The following is a 13,018-nucleotide window of genomic DNA, read 5'->3' on the forward strand; positions in this document are numbered from 1 at the left end:
CTTTGATGTGGTAACGAGAAGTGATTTTATCAGCTTCCGAGTGTTGCTACTTTCATCGCATTGTTTATCGCGCAAATTTTTACGGATCATTTTTTTAGGCGGATCGCGCAGAATTATTCTGCCAGAATGACGGTGGTCAAAAAAGGTAAGCAATAAGTATGGTGAAACCAAGATTTAAATTTCATGGGGCGCCTGCAACACCCTACTGTCTGCCCCCTTAGCTCAGTGGTTACGCGCCCAGCTCAAGATCGGGTCATTCCATTATATTTCAGGTCAAAATTAGAGGAAATGCCACCCATATTCTCCGATTCGGTTGATTTTGACATATGTGAGAGATGGCAACCCACTGAGCTCAACAAAATTTTTGTTTTCAAAATTGGCCGAGGGGTTTTAAAGTTACAACATTTTCAATTTTAACCGCACGGTGGCAGTATTTCAGCTCCAAAAAGTAAAAATGCCCCAATATCTGTTATACTGAAGCTAGGAAGTTGATGAAAATATGTAGAATACCATTTTGGGGGATGAGGAATCCAAATTTGCAAACAGAATAAGAAAAACATGTAGTTTTAGAGTAATTTGATTGTAAATATTTTTTGAGGTGTATATTTTGGGGACAAATTTGCCCATGTAGCCAAAGAAAAAAAAATATTTTTTTTGGGGGGGATGTTAAGTTGGACTTATATTTTGATAAACACACTCCAATTTTGTTGTTCCATATTGTTCCTTGCCTGGACTGGTGGTCAAAATTCTTTCCAAAATTTGTTTATTTTAAGTGCTTTTTTAACATTGTACAGTGGGGCATTCCATTTATAATCATCAGATTTTTTCAAACTTTGTAACCACTAGTCACAGATTTTGCTTATTTTGACATATTTTGTACATACTAAAAAAAGATAAAAATAGCAAAAAATTTTTTTGAAGTATCTTTATTGGGGGCCGAGATAGAGCACTTTAAATTTTCGGCCACTAGTAGGATTTTGGAAGCTGACCACAGCTGTTTTTTCATTTTGCGCCTTCATTTTTTGACAATAACTCGTTACCTTGAACAATTTTCGCACTGTAAACATGCATTTTACCAATTTAAGATCCAAGGAATTTATTTAAATCAGTGGCGGATTCAAAACGTAATTTATGGATAGGCCCCACATTGGAAAGTTTGGCCTGCGCGGGGGATAAATCCCCCACGCACTTCAAATTCCAGCCGCGGTTTCAGCCGCGCAATTCACAAAAAATCACAAGCGCAGCCGCGCAATTCACTAAAAATCACAGCCTCAGCCAAGGGCGCGGGAAGTAGGGGTGCTCAAGGGGCTGCAGCCCCCCCTAGAGAAAATTCAGCCCCCCCTGGAATTTTAATAATTGCTTCAGCCCCCCCTAGAAAATTCTGACAATTTAAGGTAGGCCTACATAACATAATTTCAGAAATTTTTTCGAACACTAATTGCTACGATGAATCGAGTTCCTGTTACGTGTCGCGCTCATCATTTGCAATAAAGAGTCGTCAATCACAGGGAACTATACCTCTCAGTGGCGGTGCTAGCCACCTTCCCTACTAACACGGCGGTACATCGTTTATTGGACATCATTCTGCAATATTTACATTTCATGCGTAGGCTACTTCTGAACATTACAATAATACATGATATTGCTTTGTCAAGTCTGACCGACATGACAGAAGATACCGTAGTGCAGCGTTTCTTAACCTTTTCTGACTTTAGCACCCCTGTAAACAGGCCTGACCAGTCTAGCACCCCCTAACTATTATTGACATAAGACTACTACAGTACCGACCAAAAGTTTAGTACAGGCCGAAATTTTAACATGCCTTCAGATCGCTGGAGATATATTTTGTAATGAAGTCTCTTGTTGTTTAACAAACTGAGCAGTTGTTTTAACGAAGTTGATTCAGGATTTGGTATTTGGCTTTCATTCACCAACAGAAATTCAATTATAACCATATGTAAGTGAATCAACTCTCTTAAAACAACAGCACCGTTTGTTAGGCGACAAAAATATACAAAATATACCGCCAGTGATCAAATAGCATGTCAAAATTTTGACGCCGCCATTAAACTTTGGCCTGCACTATTGAAAGGAAAGCGAAGTACAAATTGATCATTTTGTTTATTCTTCAAAACTACTGTCGTCATTGATGATAAAAGAAATAGGAAAACCCGAGAATAGTAAAAGAACATGGACAAACTTAAGCATATTTAAGTTACCCAGCTGGGTATCTAGTTACACATGTATCAATGTGATTTCTGTTGTTGCATATGTGTGACCAATTTCTCTATTCGAGGCTTCGTGTTTGTCAAAGCCACTCTCATATCGTGGAGCAATCCATGTTGAAGGCGGCTCCGGCCAATTGTTTTCATTTGGAGCATGGTGGAGAACGCCTTTTCACACAGGTAGTTAGTCGGAAATGGGACGATCAATTCCATTGCTGCTCGTGCCAATGCAGGATGTGCTGTCAACTGGTCACACCAGAAATCAGCAAGCGGAAGGACGAAAGTTTGTCCCACAACTCTGATTCACCTGCATGTCAATCATAGCTCCTCTTTTAGTCTATTAGCCTATGATCACTCATGTCTGCCAAGAAGGCTGCTGTATCCACTCTGGATACTTTGCCATGGTGGTTTCTAGAAGCGAGAGGTGAGCAACAATATTGCAACAAAACACCCACCAGATAAGTTCGCACAATCTACTCAGGATCAATTTGAGTATTTGACTGGGAGATGACTACAATGACAGCAAATCATGTAGGCTACTTCGAAACAGCAATCATTGATATGACAACTGCTGATACTGGCAGAATACAAAAAAATGCAGAAAATTAAAATGGCATTTTTTGATATTATACTGCATGCATTTAGCACCCCCTACAGTCTATTCCAGCACCCCCAAGGGGTGCTAGCATCCCCGGTTAAGAAACGCTGCGTAGTGCAATGAGAGGAAACGCTCGTGCAAGCATATTCGGCTTGGTAAAACAAGCACGCACGACGCGGCTTTATTTTGCGATTACCTGCAGCGGGGAAGTTTTTCAGCCAGCAGAAGCCGTCGCAAGACAGCTCCAAAGATCTTTGCTTCTTCAGCTTTGGAATCAATCACCACTCTCCGCGAACGGATCAAAAATCTCAAAAAAGATGAATCCGTTTCCAAGCTTATGGAAGCAGCGAACGTCTTTGCGTCTGTCAATAACCTAAAGACGCCAAAGGATCCCCGAGTGAGAAAAACTCCAGCAAGATTTCGAAACACAGAGGAATCGGATGCTTTGTTGTCTGCGGGAGAAGGAGCGTAAAAACGGCAATACATCGAAGCCCTTGATTTGGTTCAAGCTGAGCTTGATCGAAGACTCGACCAGGCGGATCTGCTTACAGCAGCCAACAGAGAGAAGGTCTTTTTGATCTATGCAAACGGTGAGGAAAGATCTGATACTGAGATCAGCTTACCCAATGCCATCAGAAAAGATAGCCTAAAAACGGAACTTTGCCTACTTTGCTCAGCGATGTTGTAAGTGGAAAAACCGCAAACTCCGTTCAAAAGGTTGCTGAGATACTATTGCAACTAAACCCTCAAACACTAAATCTTTTCAAAGAAACGCGCAAATTCGTGGAGCTCTGCTTTTGCCTCTCGGTTTCGGTTGCATCATCACAACGTTCTTTTTCTGCTCTAAGACGCCTGAAAACGTGGTTGAGAAGCTCAATGACACAAAAACGACTTACGGTAGGCCTACTCATCTTGCGTTGATGCTTGTCCACCAAAACATTTTGGACACTGTTGATGTCAAAGAACTTATGACACAGTTTATAGAGAAAACACCTGAGCGAAAATCAATCTTCGGAAGCGCGTGAGAGCTCATTTCTACAAACTGTCGTTTTCATATAACTTTCTAATTTGTTCGTTTTCATTTTAATTTCCTGAACAGCTGCTTTGCTGTTTGCCGTTCTTCATTTGTTACAATTTGCAATGTGTGTGTTTTAGCGTCGTTTTTTTTTTGCACAGGAGGAGACCGAATGCCCAGTTGTAAATGTCCCCCCATGTAAGGGGGGTCTGGGGGGCGAAGCCCCCCAGAAGCTCACAACACTACGACAGCTTCAGCCCCCCCTAGAGAAAAATAGTTCCCGCGCCACTGGCCTCAGCCGCGCAAAATCGCTCCGGCCAGCCGCGAGACTGCAAGCAATGGTGCTCCATTGCTCGTATAAAATCCGCTTCTTATGTCAATATGACGTCACAAAACGGACGCAACTATTATTGGGAGGGTGAAAAAAAAGAAAGTAAAAAGCGGCGGAATGGAAGTGATAAGGCGGAATGGAAGTGATAAGGCGGAATGAATATGGATTTTTTGACAATTTTTTCACAATAAAAACACTACACCACGTCGAGTGACTAACGTCGAGTGTTCGATATAAGGCCCTAGGATAACTTAAAGCTTATCAATTTGCATCAACTCAACTAAAAATTTATCTAATTAAAGTTTAACATCAAAAATATGAAACCTTTGCCACTATGTGCTGTAGCTTTCTCATACTGCTCGGATTTTAGCAATTTTGCCATCGTTGGAAAGCACGATCGTAGGCCTACATCTACCTGAATCAATTGGCTTCAAACCCAAAACAAGTAGGCTATACTAGCCTATCTTTATTTTGTGATAACTTAAACTTCACCAACTTGTACCAATTCTCAGCAATTTAATTTTTGCAATAAAACTATTATTTCTTTCCAAGCTAAAACAATATGTCTTGCTTTATGCACCTGAAGAGTTTCAAGTTTATCTCTCATCTACAAAACGGGCAATCGTCGTTCAAACTTAATCGCCTGGAGAAGCTTTTTTACAATGCATTGTAAAGGCGAATCGATCATTCATCAGTAGCCTCTAAGCCACCCCTGTTTGATTCAGTAACAAGACTTTACATTGCCTGGTTTTGATCGGAAAGAAGAGAAAGGTTACTCAGCCTGCTAAACTCTAAGTTATGACAACAGTTTTGGGTCGAATTCTTTCAGGTAAAAATCCTCCTTGGTAATTGCTTAGCGGTTAAGTCCAGCGAACGCAGTTAGTAGCTATGACAATTGGTCAATATCTTGTTGTCCATATTAGGCTACTTGTTATTTGTAGACACAATGGACTATGATATGTCAATAAACACCCTGTTTAAAAGGAGTTTTAATTCTAGTGTTTTGTTGTTTCATCACACTGGTGCCGCGCCGGGACCGAGCTACTCTCGTGGCTGAAATTATACTCCACATTGCTCCCGGCACCGAAATCCATTCCGATGAATGGGGCGCATACTCGAATTTATCCAGTGAGTGTTTGTTTATCTTTCAGTTTTATCGCAAACATGCAATAAAGCAACGAATAAAGTCAGTAGCCTTGTGTTAGCCTACTGTCCCTGATAAATAGCCTAACAAGTGACTGCATTTAGTCATCTGATTGCAGCTCTCGACACGTAGGCTACCAACAACTTTGTTAGTGTGCCGTATCTGATTTTGAAGAAGATTTTATGACAGCAACCAACAACCAATCAGTAACCCAGCGATTGATACGGGTTTATGGGTATAAACGAATTATGCCAACACAATCATTTACTAGGCTATGCCAGTTTGCGGGTGAATGAAACGTTTTGCGGCAAACCAAAGGTTACTACTGGTCATTGACCGATAATAACATACCGCTCAAGAATTCCATAATTAAAACAGCGCGTTCGGTCAAGATACAAAGCAACCCATCGCGAGACATTGCACATTGATTGTGACATACGCCTCCCCTTAGAATATTGTTGGAAACAATATAACAACACAATCAATACAAAACACATTACAAAACAAATAATTACTCGATAAAACAATTCTCATAAGTTATCTTCAACGACTCATTAGTCCATCGTTGCATGAATTACCAAGGACGGCGTTTTTCAAAACAATAATTACGTTTTCTGCGAAAGTTTCCAACGTCCTCAATGTCTTCAGTGCACCGGCGAGCGAGATGACCCATCTTCTTAAATCGGAAACACTTCCTCTCCGGACAGTCCTTGGCGAGATGACCTTCTTTGTGACAATTGTAGCAAGCCTTTCATCAAAAGGGCAGCTCCAAGCTATGTGTCCAATCTCCCCACATCGGTAGCAATGGTTGTCACGGCAACGTCTGTTTTCCGAATGTTCGCCGTCAGCAACGCATTTCCTGGCGAAGTGTCCGTGTCTACCGCATCTGTAACAAACTCCAAATGGCCGTCGCCTGCCTCCTCTTTTAATTGAGTCTTTCATATTAACAAATTTCTTCAGTGTCAGGCAGTGACGCCGGCGGGGGGGGGGGGCAGGCGGGGCAGCTGCCCCCCCAATGTTTTGGGCATCATCTTTCTAATTTTTTTTTTTATTAATACATATTAATATTATTTTTTTAATATTTGGATCCCAACCTCAAGTTGCAAGGGGGGGGGAGGGGGTAAAAGCTCTCTCTTTAAAAAAAAGTATGGAAAACCTTGATGACTAAATTGTACAGTTACAGTAGATAAAAAGATTTTCTACAGAAGCAAAGATATAGACTTTTTAAAGTTTTAACTAACGTCACATATTGATGTAGAAAAATAACAACCTGTTAAATTTTTGATACCTCACACTCCCATGACTTCTTCCGCGCGCATTTTGGCATTGGTTGCTTGCAGTGATTCTTTCACTTAAACAAAACGTTTTGTTTCAGCAGTTTTGAGTTGTTCGATTCTTAAGTTGTAAAGGAGACTCAATTTCTCCAATATTTATCATTTATGTTTCTTCTTTAATCTCAGCAGAGTATAAAACTTGTAAAAGTTTTTCATCCATACGACGTCATGAATGAAATTACAAATCGGCGTAATGACGTGACATCATCTAAACATTTTACCGAATAATAAATTAACAAATTCGATCGTCAAAAGTGGTTTGGTGGTGGTAAATATTACGTAATGAAAAAAATGTGATAAGGTTGGAAGACATTACGTCATATATTTTCAATACAAATATGAAGTTTAAAATTTATTCTTTTGTTCATAGTCGTAATCCACCTTCAAAGCGGTACTACAAAGAACAATTTTCGATAAGGGAACGTTCAAATATTACGTAACGCCTTCGAGGGGGAGGAGGGGGGTTTATGCAAAGCGTTACGTTAGCGTCACATTGGGGGGGATGGGTTCAAGCAAAACGTTACGTAACGCTTTCGAGTACGGAATGGTAGTTTTTTGTGCTGAATTCGTACTGAAAAAGCGTTACATGGGGGAGGGGGGGATTGAAAAAAGCGTTACGTTGGCGTTACATGGGGGAGGGGGGGGTCAAAAATTCGGAAAAAAAGCGTTACGTAATATTTGAACGTTCCCTAAGAGGGGCATCAAGAATAAGTCGACATGACTTTTAACCCTTAGAAGTTTGAGCTCCTGGAGTCTTGCTCAGTTTGGGGGGGAGCTGTCAATTCTTTTTATGCTTTAGGAGTGATATCTCTGTTATTTTCGCACGGTTTCAAAATTTGGGATTCACTTTGTAAAATTATTCACGCTGAGCATATCCGAAAATTAAAACTACCGGTAGGCTATGTGAATTTTAGAACTGGTCATAGCCTAATAGGCCTATACGTTGAAGTGTTGAGGTCACTTATGAGTGTAATTTGTAGCGTGAGTTTACACATTATTTTTTGGTAGAGTAATGAAGAACGTGCATAGTAATGTTGTAATTAATTTTTTTTACATTATTTTACATACAGCCAATGCCCTTCACGTTGTGAAACAGTTAGGATTAACGAGACATGGGCCAAATTAATTACTTTCATCCAGCTGGTGGGAAAATATTTCAGAGGATGTGCTGAGAAATGCCTTATATCTTTCAATTTATAATCTTTATTCGCTCAAAATTTAAGCTCAATAAAAGTGAATAAAAGTTAGGAAAAGTCAAGAAATCTCGTAGTCGCGGCCTCAGTGGTTTTAGAGATACAACTGTTGATACAAAAAAGTTGAATTGACAGCCCCCCCAACTTTCAAAGGGTTTGAATTGAGTTAACAGATCTATGCCTTAAGGTTTACGTCAGCTCTGGAGATCAGTAAAATATAAGGTTGTCATCTTCAGTGCAACAAGACCATTGATTGATTGGTTTAGTGAGGATTCGTAGTCCCATTACTTTCATTTTGAGTGATTATACTGATTTTCAATTTATTCCTACAAGACGTTACATAATGAAAAAATATATAACTAAGGTTGGAAGACATTACGTCATGTCTTTTCAATTCAAAATGAAGTTTAAAATTTATTCTTTTGTTCATAGTCGTAATCCTCCTTCAAAGCGGTATTAGGCCTCATAGGCGTAGCCAGGGGGGGGGGCGAAAGGGGCCATGGCCCCCCCAAATTTTCAAAGTTTGGATTCCGAATTTGAGCCCTTTGTTGAAAATATAACGAAATTTGTAGAAATTTATAACATTTTCCAAGACATCTGGTTATTAACACCCCAAGGACTTGTTTTAGACACACAGAAAGACACCAATAAATTTTGCAAATCGTAAATCGCGCAAAATTTACTCGATTTACGTTTCTTTTAACTAATTTGTGGAAGCAATTTCAGAATCGCTTACTCTGTTGGGTTTTTGTGTAGCTGAGTTTTTTGTGTTCTCTAATTTTAGCCGCAGATTTTGCCCGTTCGTGTGTAAGAGCTACCTTTAATAAGTTAATAGCTGTTTATCTGCTAATAAATTTCATACAAATATTACCCTAAAAGTGTTTCCAGAAAGCGCTATAATCCATTATTTAAGTGTAATTTTGCAAAAATTTTCCGGGGGAGCATGCCCCCGGACCCCCCTAGAATACGCGTGCCTTCGGCACGCTCTAACCCCCACCAGTTTCATTGCTTCCCCTTGCTCAAGCCACCAGGATACGCCACTGCACATCAGGTAGTGATGTCTTAAATTAAACACTTTGTCGTTCTCTTCAATTCATCAAATATTTGGCCCCCCCCAAATTTTTTTCCTGGCTACGCCACTGTTAGGCCTACAAAGAACAATTTTCGATAAGGGGGGCATCAAGAATATGTCGACATGACTTTTAAGGTTTACGTCAGCTCCGGAGATCAGTAAAATATAAGGTTCTCATTATCGTGATTGTAAGCCGCGGGAAATTTTTTCTCTAAAAAACAGATTCCCGGGAAGCTAAACATTTTTTTCAGCCCTGGTAGAAAACAAGAGAAATTAAATAATTGTTCCCGACAATTTTCACCAAATCAAACGTCATATAAAAACCGTTCAAGTCTACTGAATATTACGTCATGGAAATTCCTAAAACATGAGCCAAAATTGCACCAGCGTTCATAAGAATTGTGTCAAACCTGTTTGGGCCTGTTTGGGCCTGTTTAAACAGGAAATATTACATCAGCTTTAAACACCTGTTGGAATGACTTCATAATTGTCTTTCATTATTGCGTCACAGTACTGCATACGTGAATTTGAGATATTGCTATCTATTCTGGTCATTCGTAAAATGATTGTTTGAAAGTTGGCCGCACATTTAGCTGTTGGCTTAGTGCTTGCTAGCTGGACAAAGGTTCCGTCTTTTATCCAAGTAATCTGTTCTGTAGTGACAGTTTTTCAGTGGTGTAAGGTGTTGCACCCCCTCGTTTTCGGTAGCCGCGGGCTAATTTTACAGAAATACACTGTTTGAAAAGAAGTTCAAGTGTGTGTTTCTTCGGTCATTATATACAGACGAACGGATTCGGGAACTTTATGTAAAAATTTTCCCAAGAAGAGATTATGGTTTACCGCTGTGACCATAAAAAAATAAAAGACGTTTTTGTTAGCTGGTAGGCCAAGAAGCACTTAGAAGCAAAAAAATAAAAGACGATTCTCTGTCTAGTGTTTGGCACAGAAGCACTTAGAAGTAAAAAATAAAAGACGAAGTTTGTAGTTGGTAGGCTAAGAAGCACTTAGAAGCAAAGAAATAATAAAAGAAGGTCTTATTGGTTGGTAGTCTAAAGAAGCAAAGAAAATTAAAGACATTTCTTCTCGGTAGGCAACTGAAGAACTTTAAGCTAAAAAGTAAAGACATTTCTTCTCAGTTTGGTACAGAAGAAAAATAACTTTGACATTTATTGGCAAGAAAGAAGATTAAAGGCAATCCATCTGTGCTTGAAGATTCAAGTGGAAGAATCCAAGCAAGTTTTGTGGACGTTAGGACTTCATACTCGTACAGCTACGGTATCGTGCATTTAAATTCTTTTTTGTATTTTTACGGTCTTTACAGTTAAGTTTTTTATAACTTAAATTTTGTGTGTTTGTGTAACTTAATTTTTTAATTGTTAAATTTAGCCCTAACATTTAATATGTCTACACTCGGTGGTGACAGGGACTCGACCGCCGTCGACTCGACTGAGTTTAAGCCTGATGATGTTCTTTGCGGTCGGGCAGGCCATTCTGGGGAGGGACCCATTAACGATGAGGCTAAGTCAGTTCGAGAGGCCCGGCATCTTAGACGGGATATTTTGACTCAAATTGGGAAACTTTCTGTGGCCCTAGGTTCTTTGAGTGATAAGCAGGAACTGTTAATTTTTAGATCTAACTTATCTACTTTAGAAGAGGAATTACGGCATTTCCATGCTCTCTTGAGTAAAATTTTTAACTCTGCAATCTTAGCAGAACTTCGTGATAGCGTAGACCCCGAATTTAACTCGTTAAAAAATAACTTCGAACAAAAAGAAAGTGAGTTCTCAGATAGGTTGGATGCTGACATACATCCTGAGGATAGCACCTCAAATGTAAGCACTAGGATGTCTGAGAGCTCGTCACGGATAGTGGCACAAATTAACCTACAGCTAAGACGAGAGGAGCTCCAGATACAAGCCGAAGCCGAAGCGAGAGCTGCTGAGGCTGCCATGAGAGCTGAGGCCATACGAACTGAGGCTGCCGCGAGAGCTGAGGCCATACGAGCTGAGGCTGCCGCGAGAGCTGAGGCCGAAGCGAGAGCAGCTGAGGCCGCCGCGAGAGCTGAGGCCGTACGAACTGAGGCTGCCGCGAAAGCCGAAGCGAGAGCTGCTGAGTTCGCACTCAAAGACGCTCAGTTGAGGGCTGAACAACGTAAGGAAGTGACATTAGCTGAATATCGATCAGAGGCGGGCTCCCGGCGTAGCTCTAAGAAGGGATCTTCTAGGCATTCCAGAAGTGAACATCAATCACAGTTTAATTTACATAACCTTTTCCAGACGCCTGTTCAATCTGTAAGTGGACCAGTACAATCCACATCTTTTCAAGCTGTTTCAGGAGGTCTCAGGGCCGCGGCTAAGGGTCTTCCGAAGGCTGTAGAGCCAAGGTCTGCAAATTACAACCGAATTCCTCCCCCAGAGCGTACAGGTCACGGGGCCGCCATTAGCAGTAATGCTTTGCCCCCTACAAAGTTTTCTGCGCCGCTAGTTGCTGATCGCCCAGCTACACGTAATTTGGGTGGTTGTGAGAGGCGTATCGTGTCTCCTGATTTTAACGTGTTTGAGGATCGTGATCGGGCTGTACATGTGACTGAGCCCACTCAGCCCCTTAAGGGATATAGCTTGTCTTCTCCCGCTAAATCGAGTTCTCAACAGCAGGATTGCTTTTATGAATACCAAAATAGTAGGACGTTCTTCGATAAGGCGGCCTTGATTGGTTACGATGGTAATAATATGCCATTTGTCTTCTTTAAAAATCGTGTTATGGCCTTGATGGCAGCTTCGCCCTTTAAGGGAACTCGTTTGACTTTGTTGCAAGCAGCTTGTGTTAGAACAGCTGCACAAACGATTGCTAATTTGGTTTCTGACACTCCTGGCTTGTCAGAGGAAGACAGGATAGAAATGTCGTTAGCTCGCTTGTCCCAACGTTTTGGAGTTCGTGGAGGTCTTTTCGCAGAACCAGAAATTAGAAAGTATCGCTATGGTAGCAAATTGACTTCTATCTCTTCCAGTGATTTGAAAGAGTTTAAAGATGAATTGTCGCAGTGTTTGCTTTACGCGAAAGCTTATGGTCAGCGTGATAAATTAGAAGGACGTTTTGTTTTGGATTTGGCTAAGCGACTCCCGTTTGACGCTAAGCAGCGTTATCTTGACTTTTTAGGTGATCAGTATGGTAGCACTGAGGAACCTACCTTTCAGAGTTTGTTTGATTTTGTAGTACGGGAGGAAACGCGCAAGTCGACTGATTTTAGCATTATGCTAATGGGCGATTCTGGTGAGTCGCAGCATTTTAAAAAGTTTGGCAAAGGAAAATTGCCTTCATGTCCGGTTAGGCAGACGTCGGTAAAGCCCCATGATAATGTGATTTCAGGGAGTTCGCAGTACTCGACTGCTGTTGGCGCACCGCGCGGCGGTGTGGCCAGACGTAGTGACATACCGGCATGTTTTTGTTGTTCGTCACGTGGTCAAGTTGAATATCATTTTTTGTCTAATTGTAAAGAATTTTTGCGCTTGACACCTAAAGATCGGAGAGATGTCATTGTGAAAGCTGGAAAATGCTTGAATTGTTTGCGCCAGCATATGGTTAGAGACTGTAATCATGCAAATAACTGTCGTAAGTGTGGACCTACCAACGATAGGAAACATTATTTTCTTCTGCATGATTTTTATGTGACGTCACGTGATTCTCTGGATTCGGTTGGTAAAGATGAGGCTGGTGCCAGAGTTCCTGTGCGTAATGTTAAGATTGGAAATGTTAAAGCAGCCTTTAACCGCGTTACTGCTGCTCGTGTTTTGAATCCAATGACTGGCAAATCAAAGTTGGTGTATTGTCAGCATGATCCTGGTTCGCAGTTGACGTTTGTTTCGAGTGATTTGGTGTGCGAACTTGGTCTTAAACCGTATGATAAAGCGTCGTTTAAAATGGATACTCTGGCTGGTCAGAAACCTACTTGTGCTGAACTTGTTAAACTCAACATTCAGTCGTTAGAGACTGATGAACTGTTTTGTGATATAACCTCGGTGGTTAACCCAGCTTGGGCTGACGATGTTAAAACTTTACCCCATAAACAAGATTTAAGTGGTTTCCGTCATTTTCATGACGTGAATATG

Source organism: Aplidium turbinatum, chromosome 8 (genome assembly GCF_918807975.1).
Source record: "Aplidium turbinatum chromosome 8, kaAplTurb1.1, whole genome shotgun sequence".
NCBI classification, from domain to species: Eukaryota; Metazoa; Chordata; class Ascidiacea; order Aplousobranchia; family Polyclinidae; genus Aplidium; species Aplidium turbinatum.